General features: G+C 43.2%; 1 long non-coding RNA gene across 1 annotated transcript; it reads right to left on the bottom strand.

The window, feature by feature from the left end:
* Positions 1 to 11,575: 11,575 nt before the first annotated feature.
* Positions 11,576 to 18,506, bottom strand: LOC138760066 (uncharacterized). The gene is made up of 4 exons (XR_011355368.1): positions 18,397 to 18,506; positions 16,537 to 16,650; positions 14,217 to 14,335; positions 11,576 to 14,113 (listed from the first exon to the last, which is right to left on the bottom strand). It is a non-coding gene; the product is annotated as an uncharacterized lncRNA (long non-coding RNA).
* Positions 18,507 to 18,944: the final 438 nt, after the last annotated feature.

Raw genomic sequence — 18,944 nt, 5'->3', positions numbered from 1 at the left:
TTGATGCAATCATGAAGAAGGCTCATCAGTGGCTATACCTCATTAGGAGTTTGAGGAGATTTGGTACGTCACCAAAGGCTCTCACAAATTTCGACAGGAATATTGTGGAAAGCATTCTGACTGGATGCAACCCTCTCCCCCTACACTTTTGCTCAGTCTAGTGAGAAGGGTTCTTCCATGTGCAATTCTGACATTCATACAGTGGTATAAAGTAAAAGAACGGGAGCACAATTACTAGTGATTTATAATGAAAAATTGATCAGTTACAAAAAGCAAGGACAGCATGTTAGCAGTGTTGTGGGGTTCATCAAGGAGCCTGATGGCAGTGGGAAAGGAATTGTCTTTAAACTCGTTGGAGTGGGATTTTACACTTTTGAGTCTGCTCTTCGATCGGTGCAGCGATAAGAAATTATATTTGGAATGTGATGGGTCTTCCAGGATGTTGGCTGCCTTTCTCTAGAAGTAGGTGATGGTGTACGGTAAATGTAGTTTATGGAGAGGAGGCAAGTTTGCACGATGTTCTGAGCTGCATTCACCACTTTCTGAAGTTTCTTCTGATCTTGATCAGAGCAGCTTCCAAACTACAGGATGTCCAATCTCTGTACTGACCCTTCCCCCATATAGAAGATCTCAAAACCCCTCGGCTTCTTCCTCAAACAATATTCTGATCAGATTCCATCAACGAACACTTTCATCCTACTTTTAGAACCTGCTCTCACACTGAATAACTTCTCTTTGGATACTTCTCCTATCTTTCAAATCAAGGGTGTGGCCATGGCACTCACATGTGTCTCAGCTTTGCCTGCCTTTTTGTTGGCTATGTGGAACAGTGCTTGTTTCAAACCTCCACCAGCACCACCCCCAATTTGTCCTTCATTACACTGGGGCTGCTTCCTGCACCCGTGCAGAACTTGTCATTTTTAATCAATTTTTGCCACTAACCTCCACCCTGCCCTGAAATTCACTTGGGCCATTTCTGATACTTCTCTCTCCTTTCCATATCACCCTGTCTCCACTTCTGGAGACCAGCTACCTACAAAAATTTACAACAAAACCACTGACTCCCTCAATTACCTCAACTACATCACCTCTCACCCTGCATCCTATCAGGGATGCCGTTAAACAAGAAAGTCTGCAGATGCTGGGGTCAAATCCAATACACAAATGTGCTGGAGAAATTCAGCAGGTCACACATCATTCATAGGATGTAAAGGATAACTAATGTTTCAGTCCTGGACCCTTCTTCATGTATATAAGAATGAGTAAGGATGCTTTCCCTTTCTCCCAGTTTCCTCACCTCCACCTCATCTGCTCTCAAGATGAGGCCTTTCATTTCAGGACATCTGAAATGTTCTAGGGACCTTTTTCAAGCAACATGGGTTCTCCTCCGTTATAGCCATTTCTTGCATTTTCTCCATAAGAATTCTGCTCTTAACCTCCTTTCTCTTCAGACATAATGTGGACAGATTTCCTTTGGTCTTCACGTGTAACCCCACCTGCCTTCGCATTCATTTCTTCCATCATCCCCTGTAATTTCTGCAAGCTGCAACTAGAGTCCACCACCAGACACATTTATCCCTCCCCGTCACTTTCTGCCTTCCATAGGAATTGTTCCTTCTGTCATTCCGTTGTCCATAACTCCTGGTACTTTCCCCTGCAACCACAGTAAGTTTAAAACGTGCTCTTACACGTCCTCACACTACAATCCAAGAGACAAAGATTCATGTGCACCTCTGAAAACCTCATTGACTGCATTACATTGGGCCCATTGATTTAGGGATTGTTTTGCAGAATATCAATGCTGTATCCACAAAGGTCATCCTGAGCCCCTATTTCCATGCCATTTCCACTCCCCTTCCTATTCACACACTGACCGATCTGTGCTGGACATTCTCAACTACTAGAGTGAGGCCCAATGTAAAGTAGAGGAACAACACCTTGTATTCTACCTGAGCAGTCCAACAGCTCAATGGTACATACATAGCATTTTCTAATTTCAGGTAATGAGTCCCCTCTCTTTTGTAACCATTCTGCTCTGTGCCCTTTTCCAACTACCCATCTCCCCAAAATTTTCATCCCTCTCCTCTCTGGTTCCATTCCTTTCCTCTTCCACCTCTCCAGTGGGCTCTTCTGCTCTCTCAGCCACTTCCACCAGGTTCCACCTGTTCTCTCTTTATTACCACGTTCTCTTTTTATCAGATTCCAACACCCACAGCTTTGTCTTCTAATCATCCATTCTTCGTGCCTCTCTTTCCCTTTGACTGGCATCCGATAATCTTCTGCCTTTATCCATTATGCTTTGCCTCTTTCTGGAGTGAAATATGGACGCTCCAAGAGGGGCTGAGTTCCTCCAGCATTTCTGTGTTTTGCCTCTTTCTGGTATAGCAATTCCACATTGCCTCCATCGCCATCTTGTGCTTCATTTCAACATTGTTCTCCGTCTTGCTCCTCCATCCGTCTCCTCTTCTCGTTGCATTCCCAATCCCATACTACACTTTAAGACATCCATCACGTTTGCTTTTCATAATACCTGGCCTATGACCATGATGAATTTGAAGATGAAGTTGGATTGCTATTTGGCCATATAGTTGTGGGAGTAGAGGGAGTTTAGTTGTGGACTAAGTCTATATCCTTGAGGTGTGCCATCTCATGTAGAAGTAGATGTAGATGTAAAAGTGATGTTCCTACCCATCTTTGCTTATTGCAGCCTGCAGATAAGAAGTCAAGGATCCAAATGTAAGGAGGGGATGGGTATGCATGCTGAGGTTTAGATTCTGAAGTTTGGTATTGAGTGTGCTCGGGATAATGGTATTGAAGGTAAAGTAGTAGTCTGACATGGGTGTCCTTGCCATGCAGATATTCCCGAGGACTGAGTGGAGGGCCTGGAGAGATGGCATCTGCCATGAACCTATTTCGACACAGGTAAGTTGAAGTGGGTCAAGGCTGGTTGGTAGGCTAGAGTTAATGTAAGCAATGACCAGCCTCTCAAATTAATGACATAGAATATCAGAGCCATCAGTTGGTGGTCATTTAGGGCAGACTCACAGTTTTCCCTCAGTGTTCCAATTCTTTCCTTCCATAGCCTGAGTAGTCTGAGCAAATGTCCCGTATAGGTCATAGGCCTTGATGGTTTCAGTAACTCCTTGATCCATCAGCTGCAATTTGAGGTTGTGCTTGGTGGGATATACACCACCTTAACCCTAATAACTGAGTAGTAATCAATTAAGCTATCAATGGCCATTAACAAGAAGGATTTTGAAGGCTATTCCTTTAGCTTGCCTATATTCCTTCAACTGAGGAATTAAGTGAAGCTAAAACCAGGCCTCAAGTATGGCAATAGGAATCAAAGCCTGGTCAGGTATCTATTAAATGGGGAAAGAGCATGTACCTGCGAAGTTTCAACATAGGATCTCAACCTCAATCGCAAACTTCATTTCCTCCTAGTAACAGTTGGCAAATATTTTCAATGGCAAACCCATTGATTTCTTCCCCTTTTCAATCAATGTACAATGTAGTATTTTCTTTCATAGTAAAGCTGATTCATCACAATGAAACACTTGCTCAAGCAAATTAACTCTCAAATTTCAGTCAATCCTTTTGGATATTCCTTTGTTACCTCCTTATCAGCTCTGGAAATCTCACCACTCACTTCTATATCAAGCAATTTGAAGCCATCCATGACTTGCCACAAATGTTCCCTCTGCTTTATTTTTCTTAAGTTTCAAAACTTTCACTCGCTGGATTGTTATATGGTGAAGCAGCAATGCCTTCCATCTACATGATGCTCTCTCCATTCAATCTTCCTTGAAAGGTGCTGGTAAGTTGATGGAATATAATAAATTCATTATTATGTGATAGTACATATAGAGCCTGACGAAACAGCATCTCTCCAGACCAGCGGTGTACACACATATACACACAATTCTTTGTCTTCGCTTCACGGACGAAGATTTATGGAGGGGTAAAGTCCACGTCAGCTGCAGGCTCGTTTGTGGCTGTCAAGTCCGATGCGGGACAAGCAGACACGGTTGCAGCGGTTGCAAGGGAAAATTGGTTGGTTGGGGTTGGGTGTTGGGATTTTCCTCCTTTGTCTTTTGTCAGTGAGGTGGGCTCAGCGGACTTCTTCAAAGGAGGTTGCTGCCCGCCGAACTGCGAGGTGCCAAGATGCATGGTTTGAGGCGAGATCAGCCCACTGGCGGTGGTCAATGTGGCAGGCTCCAAGAGCTTTCTTTAGGCAGTCCTTGTACCTCTTCTTTGGTGCACCTCTGTCTCGGTGGCCAGTGGAGAGCTCGCCATATAACACGATCTTGGGAAGGCGATGGTCCTCCATTCTGGAGACGTGACCTACCCAGCGCAGTTGGATCTTCAGCAGCGTGGATTCGATGCTGTCGGCCTCTGCCATCTCGAGTACTTCGATGTTGGAGATGAAGTCGCTCCAATGAATGTTGAGGATGGAGCGGAGACAACGCTGGTGGAAGCGTTCTAGGAGCCGTAGGTGATGCCGGTAAAGGACCCATGATTCGGAGCCGAACAGGAGTGTGGGTATGACAACGGTTCTGTATACGCTAATCTTTGTGAGGTTTTTCAGTTGGTTGTTTTTCCAGACTCTTTTGTGTAGTCTTCCAAAGGCGCTATTTGCCTTGGCGAGTCTGTTGTCTATCTCGTTGTCGATCCTTGTATCCGATGAAATGGTGCAGCCGAGATAGGTAAACTGGTTGACCGTTTTGAGTTTTGTGTGCCCGATGGAGATGTGGGGGGGGCCTGGTAGTCATGGTGGGGAGCTGGCTGATGGAGGACTTCAGTTTTCTTCAGGCTGACTTCCAGGCCAAACATTTTGGCAGTTTCCGCAAAACAGGACGTCAAGCGCTGAAGAGCTGGCTCTGAATGGGCAACTAAAGCGGCATCGTCTGCAAAGAGTAGTTCATGGACAAGTTGTTCTTGTGTCTTGGTGTGAGCTTGCAGGCGCTTCAGATTGAAGAGACTGCCATCCGTGTGGTACCGAATGTAAACAGCGTCTTCATTGTTGAGGTCTTTCATGGCTTGTTTCAGCATCATGCTGAAGAAGATTGAAAAGAGGGTTGGTGTGAGAACGCAGCATTGATTCACGCCATTGTTAATGGAGAAGGTTCAGAGAGCTCATTGCTGTATCTGACCCGACCTTGTTGGTTTTCGTGCAGTTGGATAACCATGTTGAGAAATTTTGGGGGGCATCCGAGGCGCTCAGGTGTTTCCCAAAGCCCTTTCCTACTCACGGTGTCAAAGGCTTTGGTGAGATCAACAAAGGTGATGTAGAGTCCTTTGTTTTGTTCTCTGCACTTTTCTTGGAGCTGTCTGAGGGCAAAGACCATGTCAGTAGTTCCTCTGTTTGCACGAAAGTCGCACTGTGATTCTGGGAGAACATTTTCGGCGACACTAGGTATTATTCTATTTAGGAGAATCCTAGCGAAGATTTTGCTTGCAATGGAGAGCAGTGTGATTCCCCTGTAGTTTGAGCAGTCTGATTTCTCGCCTTTGTTTATGTACAGGGTGATGATGATGGCATCACGAAGGTCCTGAGGCAGCTTTCCTTGGTCCCAGCAGAGCTTGAAAAACTCATGCAGTTTGGCATGCAGAGTTTTGCCGCCAGCCTTCCAGACCTCTGGGGGGGATTCCATCCATACCTGCTGCTTTGCCACTTTTCAGTTGTTCAATTGCCTTGTATGTCTCTTCCCGGGTGAGGACCTCATCCAGCTCTAGCCTTAAGGGCTGTTGAGGGATCTGGAACAGGGTGGATTCGTGGACTGAGCGGTTGGCACTGAAAAGAGATTGGAAGTGTTCTGACCATCGGTTGAGGATGGAGATCTTGTTGCTGAGGAGGATTTTGCTGTCTGAGCTGCGCAGCGGGCTTTGGACTTGGGGTGAGGGGCCGTACACAGCCTTTAGAGCCTTGTAAAAACACCTGAAGTCGCCAATGTCCGCGCTGAGCTGGGTTCGTTTGGCGAGGCTAGTCCACCACTCATTTTGGATCTCCCGGAGTTTACGCTGAAGATGGCTGCATGCGCGACGGAAGGCACGTTTCTTCTCTAGCCAGGACAGCATTGCAAGGTGAGCCTGGTGGGCAGCTCGCTTCTTTGCCAGCAGCCTCTGGATTTCCTGGTTGTTTTCGTCGAACCAGTCCCTGTTTTTCCTGGAGGAGAAGCCCAGTACCTCTTCAGTGGATTGCAGTATGGCAGTCTTCAGCTGATCCCAGAGGGTTTCAGGGGACAAGTCCGTGAGGCAGATTGCATCCTCGAGCTTTGCTTTGAGGTTTGCCTGGAAGTTTCCTCTCACTTCGTCTGACTGCAAGTTTCCAACATTGAACCTCTTTCTGGTGGCTTTACTGCTACTGGACTTTGGTTTGAAGTGAAGGATGAGCTTGCAGCGAACCAGCCGGTGGTCATTGTGGCATTCCGTGCTGGGCATGACCCTGGTGTGGAGCACATCTTGTTTGTCTCTTTCTCGCACCAGGACGTAGTTCCGGAGGTGCCAGTGTTTGGATCGGGGTTGCATCCAGGTAGTCTTCAGGCTGTCCCTCTGCTGAAAAAGGGTGTTTGCAATGACAAGCTGCTGTTCTGCGCAGAGCTCCAACAGGAGGCGCCCGTTGTCGTTGCACTTGCCGACACCATGCTTGCCCAGGATTCCTGGCCAGGTTTCTGAGTCTTTGCCGACGCGAGCGTTGAAGTCGCCAAGGATGACAACCTTGTCGGCTGTAGGGGTGCGTTGAATGAGGTTACGCAGATCAGTGTAGAACTTGTCCTTTTCTGCTGGTTCCGCCTGGAGGGTTGGAGCATAGACACTGATGAGGGTGATGCGATGCTTGTTTTGAAGGGGGAGTTGCATGGACATGATCCAGTCCGAGTGGCCTGTCGGGAGGTTTTCTTGACCATGAAGCCTACACCAGATAGGCGTCGTTCATCATAGGCTTGCCAGACCAGTAGAGTGTGTAGCCCGCGCCACGTTCTTGGAGGCTGCCTACATCTGCAAGGCGGAGTTCACTGAGAGGGGCTATGTCGGTCAAGTCTGAGGAGTTCAGGTCGGTGGCTGTCAGCCTTGTCTAACATGGTTCTGATATTCCAGCATGCTAGCTTGAGTTTGTGAGCATTTTTTGAGGGGGAGGACGTGGACATGTCCTCAGGCCTGCGCAAAGGAGCTTTTAGGTGGAGTGCAGTGTGCGCAGTACTGGCCCTACCTTTTACACCCATAGTTCGTGTGCTGTGGCCAAGCAAGCTGGAACGTGGCAGCGAGGTCCTTGGGTCATAAGTTTTATATCAGAGTGGCCTTCTCCTATGCAGGTTTCTTACCCGGGATGGAGGGGCCTGCCTCCCCTCCTAGGTCGGACCATACCTGGTCGCAAATCACCTGTGGACATGGCCTAGGTAAATTTAATTGGGTTCTCTAACTACCTCTGAGGTAGGTCAAGGACTCGGTTGGATTCTGACGGGGTTGACCGAGTCACACCCTTTCTTACTGCTGTGTAACTGGGGTGTAAAATGTAAAAAGTGAGGGGGAGGCGGCGGCGGCCCCGTCCTCGGTCGAGTGAGGCAGGCGGAGGCCCCAGTCCGGGCAGAAGCGAGGGGGAGGCGGTGGCCCCGGCCTCGGTAGAGTGAAGCAGGCAGAGGCCCTGGTCCGGGCAGAAAGAAGGAGGCGGCGGCCCCGGTCCGGGCACAGGGAAAGCGGCGGCGGCCCCGGCCCCAGTCCGAGCAGAAGGTAGGCGGCAGCGGCCCCGATCCAGGCAAAAGCGAGGGGGAGGCGGTGGCCCTGGCCTCGGTAGAGCGAAGCAGGCAGAGGCTTCGCTCTGCTACACACAATACAGTTCATAATAATCACAAGTATACATAAGCACATGATTCAAGTTACATACAGTATAAATATTTAGAATTATTTACTCGGTTACAGGATACTATTCATCAATCTCACAGTCTGCAGGAGGAAGCTATTTCCCAGCCTGGCAGTCCTGATTTTGATGCTCCTACACCTCCTTTTGATGGTAATGGGTCAAAGATATTGTTTGTGGAACTGAAAGTATTTTCTATAATTCTTTGAGTCCTATTTAAGCAACACATGTATATATTGTAGATAGAGGAAAGGGAGACCCCAGTGATCTTCTTCCTGGTCATTTTGATGATGCCCTGTATTGACTTCCAGTCCAATGCTTTGCAGCTACCATACCACACCATGATGCAGCCAGACAGGACAAAATGTAGACGCTCCTGCTCCTTTTTCACTAATGAGGTTTTGAGTGTCCAAGATAGATTTTCCTTTATACGCAACCCAAGGAACTTTATGCTCTCCACAACAGAACCATTGACGTGTAATGGAGAATGGTCGATCTTCATCCTCCTGAAGACATCAATGATCTACTTGGTCTTGTTCACGTTGAGACTCAACATTTTATGAGCTGCCCCATATCCTCTTTGTAGGCCGACTGGTTATTGCCGAAAAGTCCAACTACTGTTGGATGATCCATAAACTTGATGATTCTATTAGAACAATCTGACCGTGCAGTCGTGAGTCAGCAGTGTTAACAGTAACGGGCTGAGCATATAGCCCTGAGGTGCGCCAGTGCTCAGTGTGATGGGATTTGAGGCTATACTCCCAGCCTGGAGTGACTGTGATCTATTGGTCAAGAAATCCAGGATCCAATTGAAGAGAGGGGTGTTGAGCCCCAGCAAGGACAATTGAATGACCAGCCTCTGTGGTATGATTGCGTTGATCGCCAAGCTGGTCAATGAACAGCCTGGTGTATGAGGCTTCGTTCTCTCGGTGGGTCAGGACAGAGTGAAGGGTCAAGGCTATAGCATCATCCATGGACTGGGTTGGGTGGTAAGCAAACTGGAATGAGTCCAATATCACTGGCAGATGCGATTAGATGCGTTCCATTCCAGTCACTCACAGCACTTCATGATGGTAGAGGTTAGTAACACTAGGCATTTAGTCTTGTTATCATCACTCTGGTGGGCATTGGGATGATGGTGGTTGCCTTGAATCCTGTGGGGTCAGTGGAGCTCTGTCAGCTTGGCCTCACAGTGCTTCACCACCCAACCAAACGTTGTCATGGCGTGGTTCATCCTGGATAGGATTTTCCTCAACTATGCAGTATGCCTGTTCTTCAGGGGGAGAAGAGGCTTTTTTGGTATCGTAACGTTTTTCTCATCGAACTATGCATCGAAGGTATTCAACCTGACAGGAAGGGAGGTATCATTGTCACTGACTCGCAGGGTTGACTTTTACTCAGTTATGGTTTGAATACCCTGCCACATGTGGCATTTGAAGCAAATTTTTGCAACACCAAGCTGCATTGAAAATGTCATAATGTGAGTGATCTTGGAAGATTCCCCCCCCCCCCCCATAACTGCTAAAGCTGGTGCAGCAAGAATTTGTCATTTTATTATTTCTATCCTCATTTCAGGAAGAATGAAGTCAAATCAAATTTAATAATGCTGCAGGCAAAACAAATTGTCAAGACAATATCCTTGAAATTCATTCTGAACCAAAGGAACTGCTCACACTAACCACCTGAGACTCTCATATTCATGAAACAATATTTATTTGTATAAAGTGCTTGTCCTGCATATGTATTGTGTGTGTGTGATATCTGTGTGTTTTTGCACTAAGGACCAGGGAGCGGTGCTTCATTGGATTGTACTTCTACAGTCAGATGACAATAAACTTGTATCATATGGAAAATATCCAAAATAAAGATTTCAAATTTGACAAATGATCTCCCATCAATTTACCTTGTTCTATGTCATAAGATCAATTAAGTGGTTCTCTATGATCTTATTGTAAAAATGATTTTGGATCACAATATTGTCAAAATTTGAACAGAGGACAAGCAGTGCATTCATAATCTCACATTCAAATGAAGTGAGGAAAATGTACATTTACAATGTGTGACAACTCTGGGACCAGCATTTAATCCATCAGCCTATTTATCAATAATCACATTGTTGTGGTTTTGTGGCAATTTTACCTGTCCCAAATATATTGAATGTAATTTTTAAAATTCTAGCTTACAGCTCAGATTTCAAAATGAAATATTGCATTCACTATGTGGCCTGATATAGTGGAAATCCAAGGTTATTTAGCATACTTCAGAAGGTACAATGATGTCATCATATTTTTGGACAGTTTCATGATAATAGTAAAATCCCTGTTATCCAGAATTGAAGCAACCGGCAGCCTCAAGCAACCAACACCCTCAAGCAACTGGCAAAATAAATCGTGGAAAATAAATGGGTAAAAAATGTTTAAAATTGGCACACCTCGCCGTTAGTTCTCCATTCTTGCCACACGTAGACTCAATCAACCAGCAAATTCACCCATCTGGTATCTACCAATTCCCATAGGTGCTGGATACCAGGCAACAATCGCTAGTTGCTGGTGGCTGAGGTGAGGATGCTGTGACATGTTCTGCGGAGGGCGTGTCGTGGTTTCCGGAGCTGCCGTATCGTCTGCCTTGTTTGGGGGTTCTGGAGGTTGCGCCGTCTTAGATTGTGGGGCCCTGTGACGGATGATGAGGTCATCGGGTCTCTCTTCTGCCATTGCGGGCATTATTTTCCATGTGGTAGCTTCACTCAAGCGATCAGACTTTTAATACCCAGAGTCTATTGTAACTTGTTTCTACTGTTGTCTAGTTATTTTATTAATTACTGTATTCTTTGCACTGTTTTATTCACTTTATGTACCTTTGAGTAGGTTGAAGTCTAGTGTAGTCAAGTGCAGCTTTTTTTGTTTTGTCTTATGCTGTTTTTGTGTAGTCTTGTGTCGTTCTGTGGTTTGGAGGAATGTTGCCTCATTTTTTGCTGTGCACTGCATTTGCAGTTTGGTTTAAAATGACAAATAAAGGCTACTTGAACTTTGAATTGTATTGCGAGCTAAAGAAAGCAATTTGGAAGAATGGTTATTACAATATACAAACCCATGATTCTCTTAGCCATGATATTTATCATACCCTTGTGAGTGCATTCTCTCCTCTGAGTTGGGTTGCCCATGTCTCATTTCACAAAACTTGATCCAGGACTCTAGGTTGAACTTAATTCCCAATGAGGGAGTGCTACATTCTCTGATGTGTCATCTTCTGAATGAGCTGTTATACAAAGTTCCTGTCCTCAGAAGCATACTCATGAACACAAAAATTAAAAGCAAAAGGCCTCTCAACCCTTCCATTCAATAAGACCATGACTGATCTTTTACTTCAGCACCACTTTACTGCATTATCACCATAACATTTCGAAAGGTCAAATATAAAAATACAGTTAATGGCAGGTCTCTTCAAAGCATTGATGTGCAAAGGAGGTCCATAGCTCCTTGTAAGTAAGGAAGGAAGGCATAAAATATACCTGCCTTCACATTAAGTCTAAAAGTAAGGAAGTTATATTTTAAGTACATAAAACTTTGATCCAGCTGCATTTGGAGTATTGTGTAATTCAGGACACCCCATTACAAAGAAGGATGTGGAGGCTTTGGAAAGGGTAGTGAAGCACTTTACCTGATGTTGCCTGGATTAGAGGATCTGAACAATAAGCATGGGTTGTTCTCTCTGAAGCACTGGAGGCTTTCCTAATTATTTCCTAATTGCTCATTATAGCTGCTTATTAACTTTAAGTGATGCATGAAAAGAACACCAAATTTCTTTGAACATCTTTCAATCACTCACCATTCAAAAATAATGTTTTCCCCTTTCCCTTTTTTTTATAAAATTAAAGTGATAGCCTTGCTCTTATATTCCACATTTCACATCCTTGCCCAGCCATGTACAGTACTTATCCCCATGAAGCCTGTATCCTTCATCTTAAAGCCTATGTCTGTATCTTTCTCATGATTGTATTATTTGAAAACTTGGATGCAATATATGTGGCCCCAAATCCAAATCATTAATAGTTAAGGCCCAAGCCCTTTCATCAATCATGTTATTTTCCAAGTACTATTTAACCATTTCCACAATAATTCTACCAGCTTTTCCTACTACTGATGTCAGGCGAATCAGCCTGTTTTTCCTATTTTCTTTCTCCTTCCATTCTAAAATGGCGAGTTACATTTTATACCTTCCATTATGTGGGAATTATTCTAGAATGATTGGAATTTTAGAAGATGATGACCTTGCATCTACCATCACCATAGCCACTTTTTTTTTCTACCCCCAAGGGTTACAGGTCATCATCCTGGGAATTTATTGACTTTTAATTTGTCTGATTTCACCAATACTGCTTTTCACTGATTCTATTTATTCAACCTGGTCATTCTCTCAATACTCAATTCTCCTATTTCCAGATTTTTTTTTGTCTTCTGCAGTTTTTGTGACTCAGTGTGGAAAGGACCACATTATTATTTGCTAATCTTTTCCTTTTGTTTTAGTTTTACAGTCTTTTTAAAAAAAATACTTCCATATTCTATTCTCCCTTTCTTCATCAATGTCTTGATCCTCATTGCTGTATTCATACATTTTTCCAATATGCCAGTTCATGCCAAATATTCCATGGCCTTGTTTCCAACAACCACAGAATAATTCTCAGAGTTCTAGTCGATCTTCTACTTAGGCTGTCTCTTGGGATTGAAGATGACAAACTATCACAAATTTTATCAGTTCTGAGATGGCTAATGAAGCCAGTACAGGAACTGTAGATTCTTCCACTGATGGGACAGACAATTGGCTAATCCTAATTAAAGAATTCCTGCCACTTGTACAGGAATTCAGTTTATGGCCTCAAAATTCTTATAATCATGCCAAATGCTTCTACACTAATTTTAGTTGTCATGAGCCAGAGATTCCCAGGAGTTGATAGTTTCCTAAATCTGTGAGGGATTTAATTTAGGAACAGGGAGATTATGCTGCAACTTCTACAAGGTACTGGTGAGGCTGCACCTGGAGTACTGTGTGCAGTTCTGGTCTCCTTACTTGAGGAAGGATGTACTGGCTTTGGAGATGGTGCAGAGAAGGTTCACTGGGTTGATTCCAGAGATGAAGGGGTTGGCCTACAAGGAGAGATCGAGTCATCTGGGACTGTTCTTGCTGGGATTTAGAAGAATGAGAGGGGAATCTTATCAAAACATAAAATTATGAAAGGCATAGATAAGATAGAGGTAGGTAAGCTGTTTCCTTTGGGGAAGACCCACAGGTGGAGGAGTCCAGAACTCAGGGACATAGCCTCAAGATTCAGGGTAGTAGATTTAGGTTGGAGATGAGAAGGAACTGCTTTTCCCAGAGGGTGGTAAATATGTGGAATTCTCTACCTATGGAAGCAGTGGAGGCTACTTCAGTAAAAATAGGTTAGATAGATTTTTACATAGTAGGGCAATTAAGGAATATGGGGAAAAGGCAGGTAGGTGGAGATGAGCTGATCATCAGATCAGCCATGATCTTATTGAATAGCGGACTGGCTGATGGGCCGGTTGGCCTACTGCTGCTCCTATTTCTTATGTTCTTACATTTGGTAACCGAATTCAAGGAAGAGTGTCTATTTCAACATTCTGGTATTAGGGATCTAAACAATATGACTGGATGACTGTAAAGAAAACCTCCATGCTGTGGATGTTGGCCTGGGACACGGACATTATTTTCTTATTCTTCTGATTAGTTCAAAGGATTTTACTGAGATGGCATGAAAGAATATAAACTCAAGGAAAGTCCTAATTAAAGAATTGTGCATAGCTGATTTCCATAAAATGGGTAAATCTTTTGCATAGATAGTATTGCTGGTGGCCATTACATTTCTCGTGCTGTTTTTTTTTTGTAGTGCACTGAGGTGCCTGTTGTAAGGAGGGAAGGGATTACTGCTGTCTGGTAGACCATGAGTTTTATACCAAGTCTGAGAGCTTGATGTTAACATATCCTTCGCCTTAATAGACCAAAGCTGTTCTATGCATTCCATGAGTTGATTAATTTCATAATTGAAAGTGGTCCACGTTTCCCAGGTATTGCGCTGAAGCTTTATGATTGGAGGACAATGTGGTGTAGCAGGGACAGGTTGATTGAGGACCTTTGTCTTGTACATGATGACTATGAGGGCCATCCTTTTGAATAGTTCGATTATGGCTTGAAGCAAGACCTCTGATGTCAAAATAGTCTGACTACAGTAGCCATGATTACTGAGGTCTGGGAAGAAGCAGAAAACATTAACGTGAGCTGAAGGTGCTCACAAATTGCAAAGTGAGTTAGAGAGACACTGAATCAGCTCATTCTTTATAGTGAAACTCACTCTGTGAGGAAAAGATTCTTCTGGTTTGCCACTCCTGAAGAATGTAGACCCACTGCTTTTTCTTTAAACTGGCCATCTCCTGACTGCTGTGTCTCACTTAACTTGATCCCTCAGTATTACTAAAAATATAGCAGAAAAAAAAATCAAATCATTTTCACACACCTTTATGGGAAATTGCTGTGTACAAATTGGTTTGGTGCCACCTCTATTACAACAGTGGTTATATATCAAAAGCATACCATTGATATAGGCACTTGGAAATGGTCAAAGGCCTCAAAATAGTTACATCGTTTCAATTCTTTCTTTATTGTTTATGTCATTGCAAATATTTATTTTAAAGTGAATATTTGTACGATGAAAGACGATAAGAATGAAAATGTTTTTCCTCTTTGGATGGAGGAAGTTACAAACTGCCTGGATTTCAGCTTCAAGGGCAAGAATGTCTGCTGTGGGCAGTCAACCTAAAATCTTCCCTGCTCTCTAAGTTAGATGACATTTCCATGCGGTTCCCAGTCTGGATTTAGAATTATGTTTATTCTGTAGATGCTGCCCATAAAATACATTACCCTGACAATGCAGCACTCAAAATAGTCCCTGAACCTTCAGATTTTTGACTCAGAGGTCATGCCCTCTTGTCCACAATTGACATCCAAATGGAATATTATGATACAATTAGATGCGTTTTCCCTTGTGACAGCACCACAAGGCGTTCAGCAGTTCAAAAAAAATCTGGCTATCACCTCCTGCAGTAATCTCCTCCAATACCTCTTCCCAATGACTCCAGAACTAATTCACACATTTTTTAAAAAATCAAGTTCAGGGAGCAACACAGCCACAACAGAGCATTTTTTCCAGACTCAATGAAATCATTTTCTTCGAGGGATTGAGAAACATTCCTGTTAAATTCAGTTGCTGACAGAAATTCACCTCCACCCTTCATTTGCTACATGATGGCCTGTAAGCCGTGACTCTAATAGAGCTAATGTATTATCTCAGGATTAGAGTTAAGACACGTTTTTTCCAACCTTTCTCACCACAACGCTGCACCACTCCTTCAGCAAGATTTTTGCTGGAGCTAATCCACAGGAGTAATGGAAAACTGTTCTATATATGATACCTATACTCCAGAATTGATATCACACTAACCTCAGGGGTCACATTGCAATGCATGCATTCCGAAGCCAAGCTCCAAGTCAACTGTGACTTGTTCATTGAAACATATAAGAGTATGAGCACCTCCTGTGTTTCATGACCCTCTGATTGCAAAGGTTCATGTGAGCACTTGGAAAACATGGACTACTTGTAAATCTCAGCACCTGTTCCTCCGTGAAAGAAAACACTGATGATAATATTTGTTACTTTTCTTACTACTATTGTGTGATAGTACAGATCTATCACCAATGTATATAGTGTATATAGTTACAGTATCTAGACTGTGCTCACAGCGATTGGCTGAGAGCTAAGCCACGCCTACTGTCTGGGCCTTAAAGGGTTGTGTCCCTAGCCAGGTCGGATCATTCCGGACTGGTCGGCCACCTGTGAAAAGCTCCTGTCTTTTGCTAATAAAAGCCTTGGTTTGGATCAACAAGTCTTTGATTCTTTCGACGAGCTCTACATATTGTCCAAAGGCTGTACTGTAAAGAATGTTTGAAGATCAAAACCTCAAACCTAGCTGAAAACCCATCCACTGGGCCTCTTTCATGTTCATGTGATAGGAACTGCCTACACCAGACACTTAGACATTGAAAAATAACTAATGCTATCAATGTAGAATCCTCCAAACTATTGAAGAGTAAACAAACCAATGCCAGCCTCCTCACCCTAGGGCTTTTCGGTAAGTCATATCATATGCATGTCCACCCTGGGTGTTCAATACAGGAACTCTATTCAGGGTTCTGTCTCAGAAAGCAATTAACAAATGGGAACAATTCAAGGGTATTCTCAAAGCCTTCTTGAAAAATTGATGCATCTCCATTGATCTTGGGAATAATTGGCATAATCTCGGACTGGAGAAACAGAGTTCAGGACAGCACAAAGAAATTCCAGTGAAACACAGAAATCTCCAGATGCTGTGATTGTAGTAAAAGCAAAGAAAGTGCTGGAGGACTCAGCCGGACTCATAGTGTTCATAGGAGGTTTCTCTCTATCTCTATTGAGATGCCTGCCTGCGTTTTTGCCTACACCTTGAAGGGCTCAGGCCCGAAACATCAGTAATATTTCCTTGCCTCCTATGGGCGCTACGTCCAGCTGAGTTCCCCGAGCCAACAGAAACAGTGTAAATCACAAAAAGAATTAATCACTGCACCAACTACTCACCCACCTGTCTCGTCAGGTATCTTCTGCTCCATCCAAGGAAGAATCTGCAGGTTCCCACATTGGATTATCAGTCATTTCAGAACCAGAGGGGAAGCAAGTTATCTTTGGCCCTAAATGACTGCCCGAAAAAGCGCACAAGGCAATCACAGATGGGCAATAAACAATCATCTTTATGCTGAGCATGAATAAGGAAAACTACCCCAAAATAATTTCACTTTTAGGCTATGTGAAACAATTCTTGAACCGAGGTACTGAGGTCAATCATAACCCGCACCTTAACTAAAAACAATACAATGCCAAAATCAATCCAGAAAATTACTTAACGGAAACAATAGCTGAATTCAGTTTTGTGTTTTTATTTTCTGAAATTAAAGCTGACAAGTTTAGGAAGGAGCGTGGCAATCTTAAGAGACCCTTTGGATTCCATGAGACATCAAGAGAATAATAATTCTCTTTTATGCTCAGGCTGTTCTATTTGGATTTCAGAGAATCCAGGATAATTCTTAAAATTCAATGCTGGAAGACAATAAAAATTTGAACTAAAATTACCAAATGACCCCAAAGGCTTGTGCAACTGAGCTGGATGGGTTCAAAAAAATTATTGAGAAATACAGTCGATCTAAGTTTCATTTCCAATAACTATCCATCTTCAGATTTCAACATGATAAAGCAAATAAGAAAAACTATTGTTCATGCATGAACGAGTCATACAGCAAACTGAGAAGGTCTGGGAATAACATATGAGAGAGGAATAAAAAATTCTGCAAAACCACATTTGATTCCAGTGAATATGGATTCATTTGATTCATATAAATGCCCTCTATGGACATTTTAGAGAATCAAATAGGCATGTCTTTGACATTTCAGGATCTCCAACCTCTCTTTGGTAATGTAGCATGGCTGGTGATGACACAAATGTTCATCATGTGTAAAGAGGATACATTTACAGTTAATTTGCTTAGTTACCAAAAGTAGAAGTTTTCATTGTTATTCACTGACATTATTAATAACACACAATATGCTGGAAGAACTCAGTAGGTTAAGCAGTATCAGTGGGGAACAAGAAGAACTGTCAGTGTTGCAAGCTGGAATCTTTCATCCGGACTCCAGCCCACAATTTTGACTTCTTTTTTTCCTCCCACTGATGCTGCTCGAACACAGTTTCTCCAGCAGATTATGTGTTGTTCCATGTTCAGCATCTGCAGTCTATCATCTATCTCCTGCAAATATCCTTTTTAAGCACATTGTAAATCTGATCAAGTTGAATAATAAGAATTCCAAAGCATTTTGGTTTGATACTGTTTTGATAATGGCCTGTAGAACTGTACTTTCAAAAACTGATCTAATGGCCAAAAAATCTCCTTGCTAACAGAGCCTTCTGAATTCTGGCTTATGTAAAATGGAAGTCAAGTTTATTGTCATCTGATTGTGTAAGTACAACCCAACAAAACAGCGTTCTCAGCTCCTCAGTGCAAAACCCGCAGACACACAACCAGACATAACATGCATACAGACAAGGAATACATGTGAAGGGCAAGTATTCAGATATACAAATAAATAAATAAATAAATAGATACATTGTTTTGAATTGTTACAAGATAAAACCAGCAACCATAAAGGCGGCATATCACACAGGGGTAAAGATGAACAATTACTTTATTAACAAAAATTCACCTTCAAACTTTAATTCAAAATCCCCCCTTTTATAACAATGCCCATTGGTTACTATGCAAATTTCTATAACAGTGTAAAACTAATAAATTCTCCAGCCTAAATATAGCATATGTAATTAAAGTCTAAGTTATATTTTCAACCAGCCCACAGAAAAACTTAAGACACAAAACAAACACAAAACACGACTCACAAAACTTCGATCTCAACCGAAGCAAAGATCATAAATTCAGTTTGTTTGGTAAACTGAAGCCAAAAGATCTTTGAGAGAGAGAGAGCACAAAATTCGAAGTGGTCTTCTTGTGTTGCTTGCAGAGAGAGGAACAATGGCTTGGTCCGGATCCTTCTGGCTGCCTTCAGAATGTTCATCCAACATTCTAAACTGCCTCCCAGACAATGACTCTGCCTGGGCCTCCTTCCACTTCACAGCCACACCCAGTGGTGGTTTGTCTTCCAAGTCCAGAAATTTCTAGATCATCTTCTGCACATGTCCAGTCCGTCTCCCACTCTCTCAGCAGTCCACCTTCACCTTGACTCTCTAAGGCAAACTGTCATTTTCCAACACAAAACCACACAACACATAGGCCAATACACAACATAGAACTCTAACAGAATATATGAGAGTTTTAGAGGGTTAATGTGAGGAGTTCCTTTGGTCGTTCAGTATTCTCACGTCCTGCTTTGCGGAAACTGCCAAAATGTTTGGCCTGGAAGTCAGCCTGAAGAAAACTGAGGTCCTCC

The sequence above is a fragment of the Narcine bancroftii genome, chromosome 4 (genome assembly GCF_036971445.1).
Source record: "Narcine bancroftii isolate sNarBan1 chromosome 4, sNarBan1.hap1, whole genome shotgun sequence".
Lineage (NCBI taxonomy): Eukaryota > Metazoa > Chordata > Chondrichthyes > Torpediniformes > Narcinidae > Narcine > Narcine bancroftii.
The sequence above is the reverse complement of the archived record's forward strand: the minus strand, read 5'-3'. Positions and strand labels throughout refer to the sequence as shown.